The sequence below is a fragment of the Hipposideros armiger genome, unplaced genomic scaffold (genome assembly GCF_001890085.2).
Source record: "Hipposideros armiger isolate ML-2016 unplaced genomic scaffold, ASM189008v1 scaffold_367, whole genome shotgun sequence".
In the NCBI taxonomy this organism is placed as follows: Eukaryota; Metazoa; Chordata; class Mammalia; order Chiroptera; family Hipposideridae; genus Hipposideros; species Hipposideros armiger.
In genome coordinates this window covers 173,039-196,929 of record NW_017731717.1, presented here as the reverse complement: position 1 = coordinate 196,929, position 23,891 = coordinate 173,039, and positions in this window count along the sequence as shown.

Sequence of the window (23,891 nt, the reverse complement as noted above, 5' to 3'; positions counted from 1 at the left end):
CTCGGTGAGCAGCCATCCAGAAGCCGGCAACTGATCTGCCTCGCCCGGGAAGAGCGCAATGATGGTGCCAACTTGGGCCAGTGAAGCAACGTCCTCTACAACTAGACTGAAGAACAAAATACGACAGTAACTGTTCCCCTTCCCCCAATTCCCCAGCACTGTTCCCACCCCCTCAATTCCCCAATAAAAATCTTTAAAAAAAACAACAAAAAAACCCTACTCTTCTCATTGTTTTTAGACTTTGTATTTTCAAAGCAGTTTTAGATTTACAGCAAAACTGAAGGGAAGACAGAGATTTCCCAAAAATCTCCTGCCCCTATACATGCATATATACACTCCACCATTATCATCATTACTCACCAGAATGGTACATTTGCTACAACTAATAAAACTGTTGACACATCATAACTACTCAAAGCCATTAGTTTACCTTAGGGTTCACACTAGGTTTTGTACATTCTGTAAGTTTGGACAAAAATAGAATGACATATATCCATCTATGGTATCACACAGAGTATTTTTGCTGCCCTAAAAATCCTCTGTCCTCTGCCTATACATCCCTCCTCACCCCACCTTTTGGCAACTACTGATCTTTTTACTATCCCCATAGTTTTGCCTTTTCCAGGATCTCATATGGTTGGAATCATACAGTATAGAGCTTTTTCAGATTGGCTTCTTTCACTTACCAGTAGCATGCATTTAAGGTTCCTCAATGTATTTTCATGGCTTGATAGCACATTTCTTTTTAGAACTGAATAATAGTCCATCGCCTGGATGTGTCACAGTTTATTTACCCACTCACTTACTAAATAACATCTTGGTTGCTTCCAGGTTTTAACAATTATAAATAAAGCTGCTATAAACATGGTGAGCAGATTTTTGTGTGAACATAAGTTTTCAGCTCTTTGGGGTAAATACCAAAATTTATTGTGATTGCTGGATCATAAGGTAAGTGTATGTTTAGTTTAGTAAGAAACTCCCAACTACAACAGTTTATATTTTACATCTAGGTCTACGATATGTTTTGAGTTAATTTTTGTGAAGGGTATAAGTCTGTGTCTAGATTTATTTTTTTGCATTTGGATGTCCAATTGTTTCAGCCCTGTTTGTTTAAAGGACTATTTTTTCTTCATTGTGTTCTTTGCTCCTTTGTCAAAGATCAGTTGACTTTATTTACGTGGGTCTTTTTCTAGGCTCTCTATTCTATTCCACTGATCTATTTGTTTAGTCTTTCATTGGTAGCTTTATTACTGTCTTCATTACTGTAGCTTTATATTAAGTCTTAAAGTCAGGTAGTGTCTGCTCTCTAACTTTGTTTTTCTCTTATATTGTGTTGGCTGTTTGGGGTATTTTACCTCTCCATATACATTTTAGAATCAATTTTTCAATACCCACAAAAATAATTTTCTGGGATTTTGATTGGGGTTGCATTAATGGATCAATTTTGGAAGAATTGACATCTTGACAATATTGAATCTTCCTACTCGTAAACATGAAATATCTTTTCATTCGTTAGTTCTTTTACTTTAATCATCAGAGCTCTGTAATTTTCGTCATATAGATCTTGTATATATTTTGTTAAATTTATACCTAAGTATTTCATTTTGGAGGCTGCTAATGTAAATGGTATTGTGTTTTTAATTTCAAATTCCACTTGTTCACTCTTGTGACATAAGAAAGTGATTGCCTTTTGTATATTAATCTTGTATCTTGCTATCATGGAACTATCATTTATAAGTTCCAGGACACTTTTTTGTCCATTCTTTTGGATTTCCCACATAGATGATACGTCATCTGTGAACAATTTTATGTCATTCTTCCCACTCTATATACCTTTTGTTTCTTTTTTTTGCCATATTACAATAGCAAGGATTTCCAGTACAATATTGGAAAGGACTGGTGAGAGGAGCCATCCTTGCCTTGTACCTGATCTTAGTGAAAAGCTTATAATTTTTCCCTATTATGATATTAGTTATAAGGGTTTTGTAAATAGTTTTTATGTTGTGAAAGTTTCCCTCTATTCCCAGTTTACTGAGAGTTTTTATCATGAATAGTTTTTTTACAGTGATATTTATTTTCTTTTTGTGCCATCTGTTTTTTTTCTTTTTATGTCTTTTACTGTCACCCTTTGGATTCACTGAAGATTATTTTATTTTATTTTATATCCACTGCTGGTTATTAATTATACCTCTTTGTTTTATTTTTTTAGTGACTCTGTTAGAGTTTGTAATATACATCTTTAATTTATCATAATCTACCTTCAAATAATATTAATCACTTCATGCCTATTATAAGAACCTTAAAACAGTGTACTTCTATTTACCTCCTCTCGACCATTGTACTATTTTATACTCTTTATTTCTACTATGTGTTATAAATCCCACAAAACATTGTTAATTATCTTTGCTCTAAAACAGTTCATTATATTTTTTAATATTCAGATCTCTTTTTCAGTACAATTCTACTTGTAGAAATCTATCTTAAAGATTTAATTAAACATGCATTCAAAAGATATTCAATACAACAGTATTTATTAGCCTGAAAATGTGGCAACAGTCTAATAGTGAGGGAATTATTAAATTATTGTACATCCTTACAATGAAATATTAGGCAGCTCTTAAAGATTATGTTCAAAGACAGTCTTGAAGATAAACTAATGCTTATGATCTAATGTTAAGTGTATTAAAAAGGAGAAACAAATATTCTCCACAGTGTCATTGAAACTTCATACTTGAGAGAGGGGGAGAGAGAGAGAGAGAGAGAGAGGGAGAGAGAGAGAGAGAAAGAATAAACTCAAAATGTTTACATACAAGAGTTTAAGTAATTTTTTTAAATTTTCTTAGTCCATTTGTTTACAATTTTTTCTAATTTGATATTATTATTGAATTAAAGAAATGCCTTTTGATTAAAGATGCGTGTTATATAATATCCAAAAATGCTAGTAAATTTTAATTCCATTTTGGTCTTTTTTGTGGGCAAAGTTTATTTTCTATATTATTTTGCTTTGTTTTTCTGAGTTCTTAGCAGCTCTGAGATAGATATTTGCATATCTATCCTTCTAGTCATAAAAGTCCATTATCTCTTAGAGATTTAAATTAAATTGTCAGTTTTTTACCCACATAATGACCATATCCAGAGCTCATTATTCTTTTGTGTAAATTCATATTTCTTTATAGTATAATTTTTCTTGTGTCTGAAAGACTTCCTTTAATATTTCTGGTAGTGTAGATCTGCTATTAATGAATTCTTTCAGCTTTTGTATGTCTGAAAAAGACTATATTTCACCTTTGTATTCCAATGACCTTTTCACTGGGCAAGGAATTCTAGGTTGACAACTTTTTCTTTCAAACAAATTACAGATATTATGCCATTATCATTGTTTCCAGTGACAAATCAGCTGTCACCCTTATCTTCGTTCCACTGTATGTAAGAGGTCTTTTTCCTACTGTCTACTTTTAATAATTTCTCTTTATTGATGGCTTTCAGTAATTTTAATGTTATTATAATCTGCCCTTGTGTATATTTTTTATATTTCTTCTACATGTGATTCATATAGCTTATTGGATCTATTGTTTAGCTTTCATCAAATTTAATTTTTTTTCAGTGATTATTACTTCAAATGTTTTTCTGGTATTTCCCCTTTGTCTCACTCTGTCCCACAAGTGACTAAAGCTTTGTGCATTTTTTTCTTCATCATTTTTCTTTCTGTGCTTCATTTTGGGTAGAATCTATTATTATGTATTTGAGTTCACTAATCTTTGTTTCTGCAGTGTCTAACATGATGTTAATTTATTACTGTTGGGCTTTTCATTTCAGGTTTTGTATTTTTCAACTCTAGAAAATCTAATTTTGTTTTTATTTATATTTCCTTTCCTCTCCTTATTGTGTTCATATTGTTCTTTATCTTTTTTTTAACACATAAGAGTATATTTATACATAATTGTGTTTTATCATCTTTATCTGCTAAGTCTAACTTCTGGGTCATTTCTGAGTTTGCTTTTAGTGGTTGAATTTTCTCCTCCTTATGGGTCATATTTTCCTGTTTCTTTGAATGTCTGATAATCTTTTTATTGTATGACAGACCTAGCAAACATTATGCCTTTGAGCTGATGGATTTTGTTGTATTCTTTTAATATTGTGAAGCTTTTCTGGGACATTGTTTAGTTACTAGTAATCAATTTGATTCTATCAAGGTTTGCTTTAAAATGTACTAGGGTGGTCCAGTGCAGCCTTTAGTCTACAGCTAATCTGGTCTTTTCTAAAGACCCTATTTAATGTCCCATGTATTACAAGGTCTTTCTACTCTAATTGGTGAAAACCTGAATTATTCCCCTCCTAGATAAGCCCCAGGAATTGTTCTACCTATTCCTTTACAATAGTTCATTCCCCAGCCTGAATAGTTTTCTCACTCATAAAAATATTCAATCAAAGACTTGAGGGAATCCCTCTGCAAATCTCTGAAAACCTTTCTCACTCTGTAGTTCCCTCCCTTCTGGAATTTTTCTCTGCAAATACTAGTCATGTTGGCCTTCATGAACTATATACTCTGTCTTCTTGATTCATCCAGGCTTTCTTTTCCCTTTCCTGGGTTGCAGCTTGGAAACGCTCACAAGCAGTAAGTTGTAGAAATAATAGAGTCTTCATTGTTCCCTTTTCCTCAGGAATCACTCTCCTGAGCTGCCTGTTGACCATGTCTGAAAACCACTGCTTTACATGTTTTCTCCATTTTTCTAGTTATTTAAGGATGGACTATATATTTAGTCGCTTACTCTATAATAACCTACAGAATGATTTATAATTTGTAAATAATAGAAATGGAAAATATAGATAGCCAACACTATCTAAATATATTTTACTTTTTGAGTCTTCAGAATCTTAGATTTCCTTCTGGTCATCTTTCTAAGAATCAGTTAACATATATTATAAATCTGTAGAATAACATTGAATATACATAAACTTCTAGGAAAGAATATTAAATCTTTTCTCCACTCCACATCTCAGTATTATCCTGGATGAAGCCACTATTTACAGACAACTACTGCAACTCCATCTTTTGTGCTTCTCTGCTTCTTTCTGCCCTCTGGTTAGGTTTAACCAATGGGAAGCCCTGGCAGGAGACCCACAGGTGGGAAGAGACAGTGATGCCATCCTCATACATCCTTTTCCAGCCAGCCAAGGTTTTGGCAACAGTTGCATTCATCTAGTTGTGGCCAGGGCTCCCAGATGTAGTACCTCTCCCATAGCTACCACACCAGCCAGGTTCCAATTATACCACTCCTCCCACATACACATACATATACCTCTCCTTGGTTCTTCAAGCCTAGGGATAAAAATGATGTGGCTTTCTATCACTGCTAATTCCTACATTTATTACCATCCCTTGTATTTTTTGTTGTTGTTGTTGCTGTGTGTTTGTTTTCCCTGCTCATATCTGTGTAAACAGTCCCTTTACTGAACTCTCTCCAGTTAATCATTTGTTTCCTGTTGGGGCCCCCACAACCCCAGCCACACAATTTTTTTTTAAAGATTTTTATTGGGGAGTTGGGGGATGGGGACAGTACTGGGGAATTGGGGGAAGGGGAACAGACAAGTTGCTGTCCTTTTGTTCTTCAGTCTAGTTGTGGAGGACGTTGCTTCACTGGCCCAAGTTGGCACCATCATTGCGCTCTTCCCGGGCGAGGCAGATCAGTTGCCGGCTTCTGGATGGCTGCTCACCGAGGCTGCTGGCTACTCACGCTGGCTGCTGGCTACACACAGTAGCCCATGGCAACCCACTGCAGCAGGGACTGCAGCCTATGCTGTCACCGGCGACTCATGGCAGCCCAGCTCCAGGTTGAGCTGTTGTTCAGCATCTTCGCTGTGGAGGGCAGTGTCACTGGCCCTCATATGTGGGATCCGAACTGGGGCCCTCTGGTGTCCCAAGCCAGCTCTTAACCAACGCGCCACTCGTCTGGCCCCCCAGCCACACTATTAATGCTCTACCTCTGAAATTACAAATTCAACATCCCAGTCTCTGACCACAACTTCCTATCCTTTTGGTTCTCTACTGCATGACTCTTAATCTGTCTGTTCTCTCTCCAGTCTTGTGCGTGATCTCTCCCTCTTCTCCTTCTCTTAATCAGTCAGCCTCTTTCTGGCTTTATTTTCTTCTCAATCCAGCCTTGATTCAATAATCCTTCATGTCACCCACTTGTATGTACCCCTTTTGATGATTCTTTACATTTCTAAGAATTCGGACTCCTCAGCTTTGTGGTCAAAATTTAAAAATACCGTAAGTTCTCATTTAATGTCATCAATAGGTTTTGCAACTTTAAGGAAAACAATGTACAGTAAAACCTTGGATTGTGAGTAACTTGGTTTGCAAGTGTTCTGCAAGACATGCAAACATTTCTAACACATTTTAACTTGGTAAACAAACAATGTCTTGCACTACGAATAGTTTGTTTTCAGAAAAATTATGCTCGCAAACCAAGGTACTACTGTATAATGAAACCAATTTTACCATAGGCTAAATATAAATAAGAGTTAAGTTTTTACAGCATCTCATCACCATTAAAATAAAACAACGTTATCTGAGGACCTGCTGTATTCTGAACCTTCCTATAAAATGAAGAGTTGGATAACATAAACTAATAGGATTATCACTGCCCAACCATGTCACTTTTTAGTGTAAAAAGGGCAGCTAGTAATTGTTTCTCTGGGACAACAGGACAGTTCCAACAAAACTGGGCATGTGACTATAATCTCTATAGCCTCTCCCAGCTCCAGAATGCTATGATTATATTGCATACATTAAAACCAGAAAATGGAGCTCAGGTTTTATTCCTAGAGTTGTGAGCTTACAGCTTACAATATGTTCTGTTTAGTGATCACAACAAAACATTTGGAAAAAATAAGAAATCAAAAGCGTAGAGGTGAGGGCTGTGAAGTGCAAAGACAGTGCAAGAAGAAAAGATCCACAAGTAAATGTTTCCTTCCAAATCTCAGGCTCATCAGACAGTTGCCTGCAAGGAAAGACCCTCCTATTTCTAATAAGTGAGTGGGACTGAATCCACAGAATAATCTACCCACGCAGGTATAAATGGAAAATTTAATGCCCTCTTGCCTACTTGTCTCTTCTCTTCCATTTTCAGTTTTCAGTTTCAAACTCCACAGAAGCTGACGCTCTAGCCTGCGTGCAGCCTACTATTCCACAACAAAAAGGCTCTTCTGACTGAATAGGCATGGTCACCATGGTAGCTGAGGGTCATAAACTCCTGAGCTGTGGGTCTTGGCACAACTCCATGCATTATCTGCATCCTGGTGCAAATCAGTCCCTTTATCTAATTAGTAGCCTTACAAATAGCCACCTGCTCCAGAGCTTAACCATTAAAGATGCAATATTGCTGAATAGCTTGAGACAAGGAGTGAGGATAACAGCGAGCTGAAAGCTGATCTTAGTGAGGCCCTTCTCTCCTGACTACAGACACCTGCAAGCTCTGGCCCACCCACAGAGCAGGAGTTCAAAGGGAGGCCGAGAACAAATCGCTTCTGTCTTCTTTTCATGGCTCACCTTGAGTCTCTCCTGATCCGCTAGCCTCCCAGAAGCTGGGCCTACTGACCTCTGCCTACATGTAGGACTTGCTTGACTATTCCTACACTGATGCCCAGCTGTTCCCTGTCTCAGAGCTTCCTACCTGAAGCATTCAGCCCAGTCTCTAGTTCTAGAACTTGAGCAATTGTCCTAGCTTGCTGTAGTCCATACCCTGGTCTGGATACTTTCAAACTACTCCTGATTCCTCTGAAAGACTGGATCATTTCTATAATGTTTAAATGCTAAAACTTGCTTGTGTTAACAAGACCAGAACCTCTGGATGATTGTCAGGTTCCTCTCTTTTTCCTCCAATATATAATTCTAAGAACAAAAAAATAAAATTATTTTTATTCAATAGTCACCATATAGAAGCAAATATCTCCCTACATTCATTTTACAATAATAATGAATCTAAACCTTTAAAAAGTTGAAACTAGTGCATTCTGAAGGTGTACAATGTGGTGTGTCTGCCTTTTGCACTCTGGGCTGAATTTTTAAAATGATGCCAAGTGCTGGAGATGGATGGGGATAAGGGGATAGCAGGGGAGTCCATCTGCAATTTTATAGATGCTATGGTGCCCCCTTTGAGTGTTTCTACCTATCATGAAAGCAAAAAAAGGACTCTAATGCAATATATCCACCATGACCTTCTGGAATTAAAACAGACTGAAAACTCACCCAATATTTTCCTTTATCCTGGGGAATATTTATTCCATATGTGCAGGGCAAGTACATGTCTCACTATAATTTTATTGTCATGTAATTATTTTGGAATTTCTTGCTTTTTATTCTATACTATGTTTTTCTGAGACTATATATCCAATAGAAACCTATTTGTCTAGGAAATGATCATCCTTACGATGCTGGCAATGGTCACATATGAAAGCTACAGAGAAACTACCTAGAGGTAGAAAATCTTTAAGTCTTTTCATCTATTCTTTTGTTAGTGCAAGCTATGATTTCTTTTGTCTTATTATAAGATTAGTCACTCTAGTGTGAAATGATATCAAGCAACAGGGTTTCTCATACTTTTTTAGGCACTCTATTCCAGAGGCTAGCAGATCTGACTGATACAGGCTTCTTGATGTTCAGAGACAGTCTCTTTTCTTGGAAGTTTCCATTGTTCTTATTTATTAATTTATATTTGTAAATAAAATATCTTCAGGGCCTCTGAAAAGAATTCAGTACTTTGAATCTCTGCAAATAAAAATGAAGCCAGGCTAACATTCCCTCCCTACCCACTGTGATGACCCAGGCCATTACAGGAAAAGACAGATTTAATAGGGGACTCCGAACTGAAGCCTAAAGGCCATTTTCTAGGTTTCTTTTGGAAAAGGGGAGAAACTACAAACTCAAAGACAAAGCTATCTTTGTGAAAATTTCCATTTATCTTATCCAATCCTCTTAAGAGTTGCCGCCCAATCACCACTGTATTCAACACAGATTGAAATATCGCTGGGTGTATTTATCTCTTTGGCCATTTCTAACAATTCTTCCTGGTGTTAAATTGTAATTTTATTAAACAATCATGTTGAGTATTTAAGGAGGTAATGTCTTCCTAGTATATATCTGCCTGTTCAAGGTCTTATTTCTCTCCAGCCTTTAAACTCCATGAGGACAGAGGCAGTTCATTCCTTAATCACCTCTCCATTCCTGTGAATGGATGTTTACAACAAGGAGAAAGTGTGCAATGACCTCTTTGTTGTATAGGAAGTATGAAGAAGAGTAAGTTAAAATTCAGTGGTTTTTCAGAATTACAAAGTAGCATTTATATCCCCAGTAATCGCTTAATAATATACGGGGTCTTACAATTAAGTTTGCGAACTCATCCTAGAAAAAGTGCTACATACCTCATTGCTGAATATCACTCCAGTCACCTTCGAAGTTCTCCCCTTGGAAAGCTATATACTGACGCCAGCGCCCACTCCACCCTTCAAAGCAATTTTGGAACTCTTTCTGGAATGGCCATCAGAGCTGTTATTGTATTACCCTTGATGTCCAGAATGTCATCAAAATGTCTTCCTTTCAATATTTCCTTTATCTTTGGGTAAAGACAGAAGTCATTGGGGCCAGATCAGGTGAGTAGGGAGGGTGTTCCAATACAGTTATTTGTTTACTGGCTAAAAGCTCCCTCACAGACAGTGCCATGTGAGCTGGTGCATTGTCGTGATGCAAGAGCCATGAATTGTTGGTGAAAAGTTGAGGTCGTCTAACTTTTTTATGCAGCCATTTTAACACTTTCAAATAGTAAACTTGGTTAACTGTTTGTCCAGTTGGTACAAATTCATAATGAATAATCCCACTGATATAAAAAAATGTTAACAACATCGTTACAAGTTCACGAACTTAATTGTCAGAACTCGCAAACCATATTTTTATCAATTAATGAGTAAAAACTGTATTTGGGCTTCAAAACCCAATGGGAAAGATATGTTTGCTGAACTTGTGACTCTAAAAATTAGAGAAAATAAAAATTTCCCAAACAACCATCACATTGAAAGGACACCCAATTTGAAACTTGAGTTATCCAGAGGAAGTTATGTAAGCCTAAAATGTATTGTTCAGAAATACCTGTGAGATAATCTGCAATTTCTCACTTACGTGGTCTTTGGGATATAACTTTTGGCTTAAAGATAACCTTCCCAAATTAACAAATTTATCATTATAATTAATAAATATGGAATTTTTTTTTAATCCCAGACTATCTCATCCTCCTCTGCAAATCCCACAGGGGACACAGTAGAAAGGGCAGGAATGCAAAGGAGGTCCGTGGTTTGGAAATGCCCCAAAACAAACTGATTTTTCTGAATATACTTTAAACTGTAAGCAAAGAGCACCATGACCCAGAGTTTGAACAAAGGGAAAATCCCATAGGCCTCTAACGTCACTGGTTCTGAGCTGTTTTAGGGAGAAGGAGACAATCAGGGATTATGCACATGATTGAAATGTGTCCATTCAAGCCCTGATAGCACTACCTCACGAGCAGACAACTGGGACTATTTCCCCTTCTACATCCCAGATTAAGTGTACATTCCCCTGAGCAGCTCAGCTTTGAGAGCACTTGCTGCACCTACAAATCCCCACATCTCTAGTCTTGCAATATAGACTCCTGCCCTCATCCTAAAGGAAAGTCCTAGGAAACTGACATCTAAGACCTGGGATTGCAAGATGGTTGGAACCAGAAGGTAAGCAAATGGCCCCAATTCTTCCTGAAGTATTGTCTTACAGAAACATCCTACCTAGGGGTGTGTGATCCCTGGCAGAAATGTGGGAACAGGGGAGAAGGAAAGATGAAGACAAAGAGAGCTTCTTGTTCAAGACTGTTCCATCTCTCCTTATTCTGAGGTGACTAGGAAAACAGAAGTTAGGTGAGAACTATCTATCCTCACATGTTCATTAAGCTCTTACATAATAATTCCCAGTGACTATACTGATCCGTGTATTTATACCCTAGGAACAGGAAACTTAAGATGGCATTATTAACACAGGAAATAAAGAACAGACAAGAGCACAATGTTAAACAGCTTTAATCATCTGGGTTCTAATGTCTGCTTAACTAGCTGTGTGAATATGAGCAACTTAAGTAACTTCTGTAGGAACAATTTCCTCATCTTTCAAATGAGGTAGATCAAGCCAAAATTTCTAAGATTACTTCTGGCTTATAATATGGTTATCTGTCCCTAGTAATGAATTTCTATGAATGATCTATGTAAGCCAAATAGAAAACATATGCTATAGGATATTCAATAACAGTAAAGAGGGAATCATGAAGGATGTGTGTCAGTGAGAATTTCCTGTTGTTTTTCAGTCATCCTGGATGAATTTATGAAAGAATAGGACGTTTTAACGTGTAAGAATGTCTGCTGAGCTAAAGGGTGCAGGCTTCCTAGACATGCATTGTAGCCAGGGAAATAAAACTTGTGGTTGGAGTAGAAGCATTAAGGAAAGTTTACCTAGAAAGAAACAAATACGAGCAGCAGGGGTGGAGAAAATGGACAAAGGTAACCTCATAAGAAGCAGAGAGCTAAAGTGCTTCAAAAGAAAATATGAGAGTCCAGACATATTTGAGAAGCTGGGTCATGGTCAAAACGAAGGACAGAAAAGATGACTCAAGTTCACCATGACAGATATACAGTGAAGGCCAATGATAGCCAAGAGTCTATTAGGAGATGGAGGTTAGTAATTAGAGCTGCCATTTACTGAGCACTCGCTAAGTATTAGAGCTCTTTGTTAGGAAATTTATAAATACCTTGTCTAATTTCTAGAACTCTCTCCAAGGATATTTGTAATATTTATCACATGGATAGGTAACAAAAGCTGGGCATAAGTGACTTCCCTAAGGGCACACCCAAGTCCATCTGTGCTATTTTCAATACACTGTGACTGTTTGCCCATAAACAGGAAAGCCCCTCATCTAGGGCTTTGGACAATCACAATTATTAAGAAAAGTAATCATCAGAGGTAACCATTGATAGACCAGATGGAACTATTTCTCCTCGAGCAAAGGGACTGTGTCTTCTTTATTTACATTTTCCCTGCATGTAGCCCAGGGCCTGGCACCCTGTAGGAGACACAGAGATGTGCCATCCATATGCCCCCTCAAAAAAAGACTTGCGACCCAGCTGCTGGGAGTTGGGGCAGCATCCAACTAATTGTTGGCTCCATCATGGTTGGCCTCAGCTGTAGATAGAGAATTGCCTCACCTGAGGTCATGTCCTTTTCTGGAAGCCTGAATCCAGTAAACAAGCAAGGAGATGGGAGTGGTATTGGAGGATAAAGGCCTGAAGTGTATTCAGGACAACTCTGATGGGCAGCTCTGACTGCAGAGCTCCCTGCCAAGTGGGCCAAGATTTTGTCAGCCCTGCTTTGCAGTTTGACTTCTCCCTTGGCCTAATTCTGCTTCCGCCCCCTTTTTTCACAGGTGTTGATCTCTACTAAACATCTTGGACTCCAAATTCCATCTTGGTGGCTACTTTCAGAGAACACAACCTGCGACATACCCATTATGTACTCAATAAATATTTAATAAATGAACAGATGGGTAAAGTGGTATGAGTTAGGGGGCATTTTTAAAGGTTCCTTTCCCAAAAAAATTGTTCCAATCAGCTGGCGACTGAGATTCTACAATTAGGAATTTATGCCTTTGTCTTAGTACTCTGCTCTTGTAAATATTCAGGAGGTAAATAACATGTCACACTTATTGGACCCTAATATCCTAGTGTAAAGAAAGTCCTGAAAATACATTTTGATAGGAAGATAAGGAGAAAAAGCATGAGAGCACTGATCAAAGAGCATCAAGAACTAAGTGCCTTGATTCAATCCTCATTCTACCTCTTGCTAGTTGTGTGTCTTTGGGCAAATCATTTAAGCTCTCTGTGCCTCAGTTTAAGCACCTATAAAATGGGAAACAAAACTGCAACTATTTCAGAGGGTTGTTGTAATAAACAAATGAGAAAAAAAATGGTTTAGACTAGTGAATGGCATGCAGTAGAGCACTCAATAACTATTAACTATTTCTATTGCTAAGTTCATACTTTAGCTATCGGGCAGTCCTAGTCATGTCTAGACATTAAATACTGAGTTGGAAAAGATGGGAGAAGACAAGAAACAGTGAATAAAACACAACTATACAAATACTATTAATAATACAGTCAGGTTTATATAATATTTTTCCATCAGATTCACCTCCAATCCAGCCTAGAAAATGGGTTCCTATAAGCTCTTGTATATATTTCCATCACTTGAATCACCACATTGCTTTAAAATGACCTATTTTTGCACTTATTACCACCCTCACCCCACCATTGTGAGTTCCGCAAGGGTAAGATATTCCATCTTATTCATCCGCGTAGCTCCTTTCCATCCATCCAACTATCCATCCATTCATTCCTTTATTCATTAAACACACACTAAGTACATATCATGTGTCAAATACTGTTTTCTTGTTGGCAATAAAACAACAAACAAAGTTCCTGCCCTCTTACATCCTGGTGGTTTACATGGGCATTCATAAAATAAATAAATACTCACTACATTGTTCAATGAAAGGTTCTATAAAGAATTACTCAGTGCTGAACTTAGAAGGGTCTTCAGTAAATGTTTGTTGGATTAATGCATTCATCCAAAATAAAAAAGAAAGAAGAGCCAAACGGTGAATAAAATACATTTTTTATTGTTCTTTCTGCTCGATTCAGAATGGAAGAGCTATGTAGGGCACAGATGGATGAAAATAGAGGCTATTTATTTTACCTTCCACAGCTCAGCCATTCAGAAGTCGACCAAAGGGAAGCCAACACAGAAGGGTAAGGAACCATGGAGGTCATTTAAAGGAGAACATCATTTCCTTATTTATGCTATGTTGGTGCTGCTTACACATGAGTTTTCACTCTCAGGTTTTTTTCACCCCCATCATGATAGAAAGCTTCCATCATACCAGCAAGAAAGCAGCTCAGGCTTTCCAGTGAGTCTTTCTATTTATTAACTACCACCATCATCATCATCATCATCTTCATCATCATCATCATCATCATCATCATCATCACTCTAAAAGGCAGACATTATAAACATCCATTTTTTTTAAGATTTTTATTGGGGAATAGGGGGTGGGAACAGCGCTGGGGAATTGGGGGAAGGGGAACAGACAAGTTGCTGTCCTTTTGTTCTTCAGTCTAGTTGTGGAGGACGTTGCTTCACTGGCCCAAGTTGGCACCATCATTGTGCTCTTCCCGGGCGAGGCAGATCAGTCGCCAGCTTCTGGACGGCCGCTCACTGCGGCTGCTGGCCACTCATGCTGGCTGCTGGCTACACACGGTAGCCCATGGCAACCCACTGCCACAGGGGCTGCAGCCTACACCGAGCAGCCCAGCTCCAGGTTGAGCTGTTGTTCAGCATCTTAGCTGTAGAGGGCAGTGTCACTGGCCCTCATATGTGGGATCCGAACCGGGGCCCTCTGGCGTCCCAAGCCAGCTTTTAACCAACGCGCCACTCGGCCGGCCCTATATACCCATTTTAAGTCACCATCGTGTCAGGGGCACCACTGTCATTCTCCTTTGTATATCATTGTTTTAAACGTGTCTTTAAGAAGAAATGAAAATGACACATCCACTTTTACATACAAGGACTCAGAAACTCAACCTCTCCTTGGTCAGCTGAAGGAAAATATCTTCAACTGAATAGCTAAATAGCATTAAGTTGCTTCAAGATACTTTGTGTCTTCTAATAAATATCTTGATCTATAGAAGCTTCTCACTTCACCCTTAATGTCTTTCTTCTAAGTATGGCCTTACAATCTGAAAACAGGTTTCCAAGAGCAATGCATTTGTTTGTATTCAGAAAATTTTACAGGTTTTATATTAGATTATCTTATCCAAAGTAGTTTTTTATATGTATATACAAAGAAGATGAAATTGGAAGAGGCATAAATCACTCTAAGGATTTTGTGCATCCCTATAACTGCTGTGTTCTTGCCATTAGAACATTGGCTGGTGATGCTTTCTGTCATCTCACTCATCCTTAGACTCCTGTCCCACTCCCTGAATTCATCCTCTACCATGAACACTACCACTTGCCTCTGTCATTCCCTATTCAACCAATATTCCTTTCCACCAATGTACATTTTTGTTCCCCCTTCTGATACCAGGTTTTAGAAGAATAAAAAATTATTTATTTCCTCACTCTGTAATTTTGTTTAAAATCTCTCCCCTTTTCCTTTGTTCTCACCCACTTACCTGTTACATCTCAAGCTTACCTCTGACCCCCACACCTTCCCAGCCATTGCATCACTAACTTGGCCTGAGGCAGAGAATGATTCATGGAATCATAAAACCCATGGAAGAGACCTTAAAGGTCAGCTCATTCAACCACCCAACTAAGTGGAAAAAAACAGCTCTTATTCTTATTCATTCTTCCCAAACTCAATTGCAAACATAAGAACAGCATCTCTAGTTGTTATGAAACTTCCTGCTTTGAATATCTTTATACCAAAAGTGGTAGACAAACCTACAACCCTCTCTAAATAAAGAGTTGGTCACTCTCAAAAAGTGTTTAAAGATGTGCATATTTGTTTTACTTACTCCATTTATTCCATGGGGCAACTAAATATTGTTCCCAGAGAATATAAATAGACAACTCATTTTAAAAGATATAAAAATGGCCCATAAGCATAGTAAAATATAATCAACCTCATTAATAATAAAACAAATAAATGTCAATTAAAATTACAATAAGATAATATTTCTCATCTATTACATGGCAAAAATTTAAAACAGGCACTCTCATACATCGCTGGCTGATATGTTCAAAACCTTTATGAATATGGATTTGCAATAGCTAACAAAACTACATATGTGCCTACCTTTTGACCCATCAATCCCACTTCTAGGAATTAACCCTGAAAATACACTTCCAAAAATATTTCTATACAATATGATTCAGATTATTCATTGCAGTATTGTTTATAATTTTGAAATGCCCATTTATAGAAGAGCATTTGAATAAACTAGGTGCAGTCACACAATGGTGTATTATATACCTGTAAGAAAGAATAGCATAGTGAACCAATATGCAGTGCTTTCTAAGATATATGTTAAATTAAAAAAGAAAACCATATCTATAGAAAGTTATTTTTGTGTAAGAAATAAGAGAAATTTAGAAAATATACATATATCTACTCATTTGTGAATAAATAAACACAGGCAGGATAAAATAGAAACTAATGAGATTGGTGAAGAGAATAAAAGGAATGGTGGGAAATTACACCACTTTTTATTAATCTTGACTTGCAAAACAATGTGAATGCTTAATATACTCAAGAAAACAAGGGTAGTTGGGGAGAGGGGACTAGAAGATGGAATACAAACAGAAATAAACAAATGAACCAAATTGAGGGGCAAACGGGAGAACTAACTCAAGCAACTTTTAAGTGAAATAGTTGGACTATATACCTTCAGGCTGAAGACAAAGAGACATGTTAACAATTATTAAAGTCTAGTCAGTAGGAGTTTTTCTCATAGACTTACAGGTTAGCGATTTTGAAACTACTTTCTGCATATTCTAAGATTAAGCAAATAAGTAAGTATACAGATTTCTCACTGACAAAGAAGAGAGTTACAAATTGGAAAAGAGGAAGGTCTGAATGACCCCTGTGGCTTTTTCCAGCTTGTCTGCTGAAAAGGCCTAGATGCAAAATGACACCCATTCTCCACTTACAAACCAAGTCTGGGAAAGTGCAACTTGAGTCTGAAATATCTTTTTGTGGCAGAAAATAAGGAAGTGCTCAAAGATTGATGGGGATATGTCAAAAGGACAAAGACGTCAGCTTGAAGGGCTTCCTACTAGTCAACTCTTCGAAATTTCAGCATCAAAATAATATGATAGTAACTTATAAACTATTGAAAAAAATACGAATCCATGAGTCCATAGTGATATACATACATACATACATACATACATACATACATACATATGAAGAGAAAGCTCTTCCTTACAGTACAAAACCAACTAATAAACATTTCTAAAATGATAGACTTGGAAAATCACCACTTAGCAACCCTCACTGAAATAACCAATTCAGCAAATGTTATTAGTTCAGAGGTCCAAGATGGTGGATTAGGTAAATGCTATGCCTACTGCCTCCTAGGATCCCACCAAAATTGCAAGTAAATTATAGGACAATCAACCTCAAGAATCATCTGAAGACTAGCTCAGCAGAACCCCTATAACTAAGGGTACAAATAAGAAACCACATAGAGACTGGTGGGAGGCAAGGAGACGCGAAGCGGGCTGACCCCAAACCCACAGATGGCAGTTGAATGCCAGGATGGACACCTCGATGGTAGAGCTCCCCTCTGAAGAGGGAGGCATCCCAGGCCTATGCAGGGCTCCCCAGCCCAGGGTTCATGTCCCAGGAAGTGGGGTTCCAACAGCATCTGGCAGTGAAAATCAATGAGGACTCTGTCTGCCCATCCTGGTGGGGCAGAGGGCAGCTGGAAACGCAGACGCTCACTTATAAAGCCTGCATATAGACTCACTCACTTCCAAACACTCACCTGGTCTCTGGTGGAGGGGCAGTAGCTCAGGAGGCTGAGGGACATGCAGGAAAGGACTGAGTTGTGTGCCTTTGGGGAAGGAGTTGGAGGGACAGGAGCCATTGTTTTCCTGTTGGAGCCTGACACATATGGAAAAATCCCTCCATTACTTACTAGGCATGTATCATGAGCTCTCTACTCTTTGTGTTCCATTCTATGGGGTCTTCGACCCACTCATCCTGATTAAAAAAGGAAAGTTTGAGTGGAGTGCGCAGCTTTTTGATTCTCATAACTCTCAGATGTAAAAAGCAGACATATTTTCATTTTTGTTTAACATTTACCAAATCCATCCTTCACACACAAAAGCAGTTGTTATAGGTACATATGCTGCTCTCATTATGTCATCTACCAAAGGTGGCTGTAAGAATATTATGTGGGACATTTGGGCCAATTCCAACCTTTTTCTATAAATCTATTCTAAAACAGGAATACTTAGATACCCATATTTGGTCCAAGGAAGACGAGAGAAGACTAAAATAGTACATTTGTACTTTTTAAAAGTATCTGTGTATTTGAAAAATAAGTTTGTGTGCATTATATTTAAGCTGTGCAAATGTGTGTGTCTCATTCATTCATTCAGAAGGCCTTCATGGAAAAATTAGTACTTGCCAGGTTTTATGGGTAAGTTCTGTAGATTTCAAAGCTAAAGGGAATAGCTCTTCTGGAATAGTATTTTCAAGAAAGAACAATGTGGTAAGTGCTGTAATTGAATTATATATTAAATATTAAGGAAATACAAAAGGGAAACAACTAACCTCACACCAGTTGGTGTTAATTCACAAAAGCAAGAGTCAAAAAGCCATAAAAAGCACCTAAGCTGCCTTTGCCAGACTGACATCCTAAATTTTTCCTGTGGCATTCCTGAGCAGCGAGCATGGGGAGGGACCCAGTGTCAGCCCTGTGCCTTGGAGCTGACTCAGAGGTAGGAGTAGGGGAAACGCTAGGATGCTGAGGAGGAGAGGGAGCTGACCAGAGCAGCACATGCCCTAGCCTTCTACCGTCAACAATCCAGAATGCCTTCACTTTATTTCTTTAAAATACAAACTTGCCACATAACAATACTTCATTTGATAAAAAGATATTAGTGCTAAAAAAATTGAACAGAGCATGAATTTTAGTGCATGATTTGTCATATTGATGTGTGTGAGACCAAGAGTGTTTCCAACTGGAATGTAATTCTCTCAATACCTGGTACATAGGTACACAAAAAGATGTCTCAGAGAGGCTCTGCCAACAATAGTTGGTTTATGTAAAAGGGTAATTATTGTTGCAGTATTCATAAGTGAAACACTGATACACCAACATCTGGTGAATGGTTAGATAAATGCTACATGGAGCCATATTGTGAAGGGATTTTTTTTTCAGGAGGTAGATTGATATGTGCTCATGTAGAAGATTGTTCCAGATATACTGCCAAGTATACAGTTTTATGAACATTACAATACTAATGAAGTATGAATCTCGATTTAAAAACTCAGATACACAAAAAAATGTAACTTTTTAAAAATAACAAATTTATTTTGTTTTTACCTTATTTTTATGTAGTAACAGAAAATTAATTCCTGATGTTGCATTTGAGTTCCAGGAAGGCTTATGTAGGGCTGAGATGTGGGTGGAGACATCCTTGGCTTTGTCCTTTATCAGTACTGGTGCCCTAGGATCCATTCTCACCCTATCTGGTCACCTACCTTAGGGTCATGCATGCCATTTCTATGTCCTCCGCAAGTCTGGCTCTCCCAACTATTGCCATACCCTTTCCAAGAGTCATTTCATTCCTCCTAGGCTTTAGAAAATTCTGAGAGACTGTCTAAGGTCTCATTGATCTAGACACACCCCAGTGGCATTTCTTCTGCTCCCGGGGACTCGCCACCACCCCTGCTGAGGGTCTACCAGGAAAGCAGCCTCAACCCCTCGACCTCCAAATTCCCTACACCTTGCTTGTGTCCTTTCTCTCTACCCCCAAGTTCACCTGAGTTGGGGAGGCAGGACAGAGGACCTTCTTTCTCAGGAACTCCCAATGAAGGATGCATTATACAGTTATGTGGTTTGAACACTGTGCAAGGATACTTGCTTAGGCGTGAGAAGGGCTGACATCTAGAAAGTGGAGACCCTCGGTGTGGGGCTGAGGTTGCTGGAAAAAGGAGGGGCTTTTGTCTTTGTACAAAAGTGCTGTCAGCTATCTAAGCCACAGTCCCTGGGAAGGATCCACTCAACAGGGCACCTTATAGTAATTCATTCACCAAAATGTGGCCTTTTTCAAATTTTCAGAGAGAAGCAGCATTAGCTACTACAGGTCCTCTCTTCCTCTCTGAATCTCTTTTCTCCCAAGAACTGAAATCATTTTTTATCTAGTCTTGAAAACTCTAAGGCTTCTTCTGACTTATATATTCTTTCAAATCTCTTTTTATTCCCACAAGGGCTAGAAACTAAAATTTGACACTCAAAAGTTGTTGACTTCTTTTTTTTAATGCATTCAGTTGGGTCATCTTTTCCCTGAGGCAATGAATGTAGAATGTGCTAGCTGATGGAATGGCTGAAAGGCCAGGACCACCAGGAAATACAGTGGAGGGAAAAAAAAAAACCCTCAGTTAATATTTCAAAATGTCATCCTGCCATCGAGTGTGCATAGAATGGCTCTGGAAGGCTACACATTTCTCTCAACTGTTAGCAGTAATTCCCCTGAGGAGTGAAATTTGGAGATGAGACTTCTATTTTTTGCTATATAAATTTCTAAATTTGAATTGTTTTTACAAAGAGTTTATGAGACTTTTGCAAATTTTTTGCAAGACAACCTTTCTTAAAACTGGAAAAAATTGCTCCAACATACTTTTCAGTAGTGACATTTAGAATAATTTGTTTGTTCTCTCTTCTCATGAGTGTTTTGTGGTACACCTCTCTATATATAGAGTTCAACTACTTTTCAGTTCTTGCTCATTGTTTAAATGATGACATTAGTGTGACTTATGGAAATGGCAGCATGAAGTCATGGAAATAATATGGATTTAAATGCACAAAATTTGCATAATTTAAAGTGATATCCCTCCCAGGGTGGCCCCAGAAGTTCCCATAACTGGAATGCTGATTTCCCACTTCCTTTTGCAGATAAAGAAGAGCCAACGCTTAACAGATAACAAGAGTAAATCCCAGGGCATGGCCCAAAGGAATAGAGCCTGGGGGGGGGGCGGGGAGCTCCAGTTCTCTAGGTTCCAGTCCAGTGTTCTTTAATAACAGAACACGCTGCTTCCGTTTACTTCTCTGCCTTAGTGAATGTAGACAGAATGGTGAGGAGAGATGGACTTATGTGAATGAGTTTAAGCTTCAAGGGCCTAATTTGCATGGGTCCTGTCCAAGGCCCTTGGAGGGCTGCAGCATTAGGTTCACATGGGCACATAAATTTATAAAATGTGCAAAGTAATGTTTTTTAAAAGTAATTGGTTAAGGTCACTGTCTCTTTCCACTCCAGTTTCCCTCATACGAGGTGACATTGGTGGCCATGTGCCTCTTGAGAATATGATTAAGTGGTGGTCGATTAAGTTAGGTCGATTAAACTAGTTATACATAGTTTCAGTGCATTTTCATGTAGTCCCCCCCTTATCCACAGGGGATAATTCCAAGACCCTCAGTGGATGCCTGAAACTGAAAATAGTACTGAGCCGTATATAGACTATGTTTTTTTCCTGCACACACACACCTATAATAAAGTTTAATTTACAAATTAGGCACAGTAAGAGATGAACAACAATAATAATAAAATAGAACAATTATAACAATACACTATAATAAACCTTTTGTGATGTGGTCTCTCTCTCTCTCTCTCTCTCTCTCTCTCTCTCTCTCTCTCTCAAAATATCTTGTACCATACTCGCCCTTCTTGTGATGATATGAGATGATAAAAGGCCTTATTCAGTCGAGAACTTTCACCTTTTCACTTAAAGGAAGCACTTTATGGCTTCTCTTTGGCATATCCAAATTGCCAGCATCACTACTCGTGTGCTTTGGGGCCATTATTAAGTAAAATAAGGGTGACTTGAACACAAGCATTGCGATACCAGGACAGCTGATCTGGACAATCAAGATGGCTGCTACATGACTAATGGGTGCGAGTATCGATAGCATGGAGATGCTAGACAAAAGGGTGATTCACGTCCCAGGGGTCAGAGCGGATGTCAAGTGATTTCTTCATGCTACTTAGAGTGGCACACCATTTACAACTAAAGGATTGTTATTTCTTAAATTTTCAATTTAATATTTTCAGACTGCAACAGGTCTCAGGTAACAAGCTGTGGAAAGCGAAACAGCAGATAAGGGGAACTATTGTATGTATACGGTTGAGAGCTTATCCTGTGAAAGTTATTGCTGCTATCCCAGTGTAGGTAAAGATTCCAAAAACCCCTTTACCACTTACTGTGTCAACCCGCCTGGCCTGTGCAACAGGGCAGGGCAGAGGTTGAGTCCCAGGTCTCTCAGCTCTGACAGCATCCGGTGGTGCAGAGACAAGGTTGCAACGTGTGGAGCCAGAAGCTAATCTGTCGAAAATTCTTTCAATCATCAAGTGCATAAAATTTTAACAGAGGATTTTTGGTTCTCATCAAGATCTAATCAAAACACATGTTTTCTCCTGTCAGGAATATATTAGAGAATGCAGCACTATACACAATTATGAAAACTCCCTATTTTTCACAGTTTATGGTAATTCTGTAACACAGAATTTATCAGAATTGTTAAGTTTGAAGGGAACAAACGCTTGACTATTAAACATAAAGAGCAGGTCTATATCAGTTTAACAGCATAAGAGGTTTTTCCCAATTTGACAACAGCTATAAAAATTCACATGATGTTACTAATAATGATGTTGCTAAAATTTTATAAACTATCCATTTTTTAAAATAGTCAATCAACACTAGAGTAATTATCTTTCTATTCTCTCTATAGAACATAAATTTTATTTTCAGGAAAGAAGCAATCAAAGAGTATACAGCCAAAACAGTATTTTTAAAAAAGTGTTATAGAGATATATAGCAGACAATTAATTTAAAAATTACTCCTTCTACATTTTTTTGGTATTTCTGGCTTTATGAGCTTTTATAAATGTATAATTTGTGTGACCTTTTTGTACCTAACCTTGTATTGTTCTTTTGAAAGAGGGCCCCTCAACTTGCATAAGATTTGGGAAGATATTAAACCCAGATTCACCCATGACAATGAGTGTAATTTTAGGTTTGTTTTTTTTTAAAGATTTTTATTGGGGTATTGGGGGATGGGAACAGTGCTGGGGAATTGGGGAAAGGGGAACAGACAGGTTGCTGTCCTTTTGTTCTTCAGTTGTGGAGGACGTTGCTTCACTGGCCCAAGCTGGCACCATCATTGCACTCTTCCTGGGCGAGGCAGATCAGTCGCCGGCTTCTGGATGGCCGCTCACTGCGGCTGCTGGCCGCTCACGCTGGCTGCTGGCTACACACGGTAGCCCATNCAGTCGCCGGCTTCTGGATGGCCGCTCACTGCGGCTGCTGGCCGCTCACGCTGGCTGCTGGCTACACACGGTAGCCCATGGCAACCCACTGCAGCAGGGACTGCAGCCTACACTGTGGCTGGCGGCTCACGGCAGCCCAGCTCCAGGTCGAGCTGTTGTTCAGCATCTTAGCTATAGAGGGCAGTGTCACTGGCCTTCATATGTGGGATCCGAACCAGGGCCCTCTGGCGTCCCAAGCCAGCTCTTAACAATCGCGCCACTAGGCCGGCCCTAGATTTTCTTTTGATGCCTCCCTCTAGTCGCTTCATTAATCCCTGCATTTTACCAAATTCCCATCCCACTTCTCCTAACTTCTCTGCCCTCTTATCTTTGATGGTTACGCACACAGAAACCTTCCCAGGACATATACTCAGAATTAATAATTTTTTTTCCTATTTCTACAGTCACCAATGTTTACTTCAGTTATCGTATTTATCAAAGTCGGCCTTGGATTAATTTATTCATCAAGTATGTATTCAGCACCAGGGTTCTGTGCTGGGTCTCCGTACCTCCCTTAGACCAGGCCCTGCCCAGGTCCCTTCAGTCATAGGCCCTGCAGTCAGCCACACCCTTCCAAATGGGCTGAGGGTCTGGGAGGCCCAGGGGCATACTCATCCAGAGCCCTGGTCTCCTTTCCTAGATCACATTCTGGGTAACGGGGGCCCCAGAATTCCTTGCTTAAATCCACACTGAGTCTGCTTTTTCATGGGCCTCTTTTCCTGGT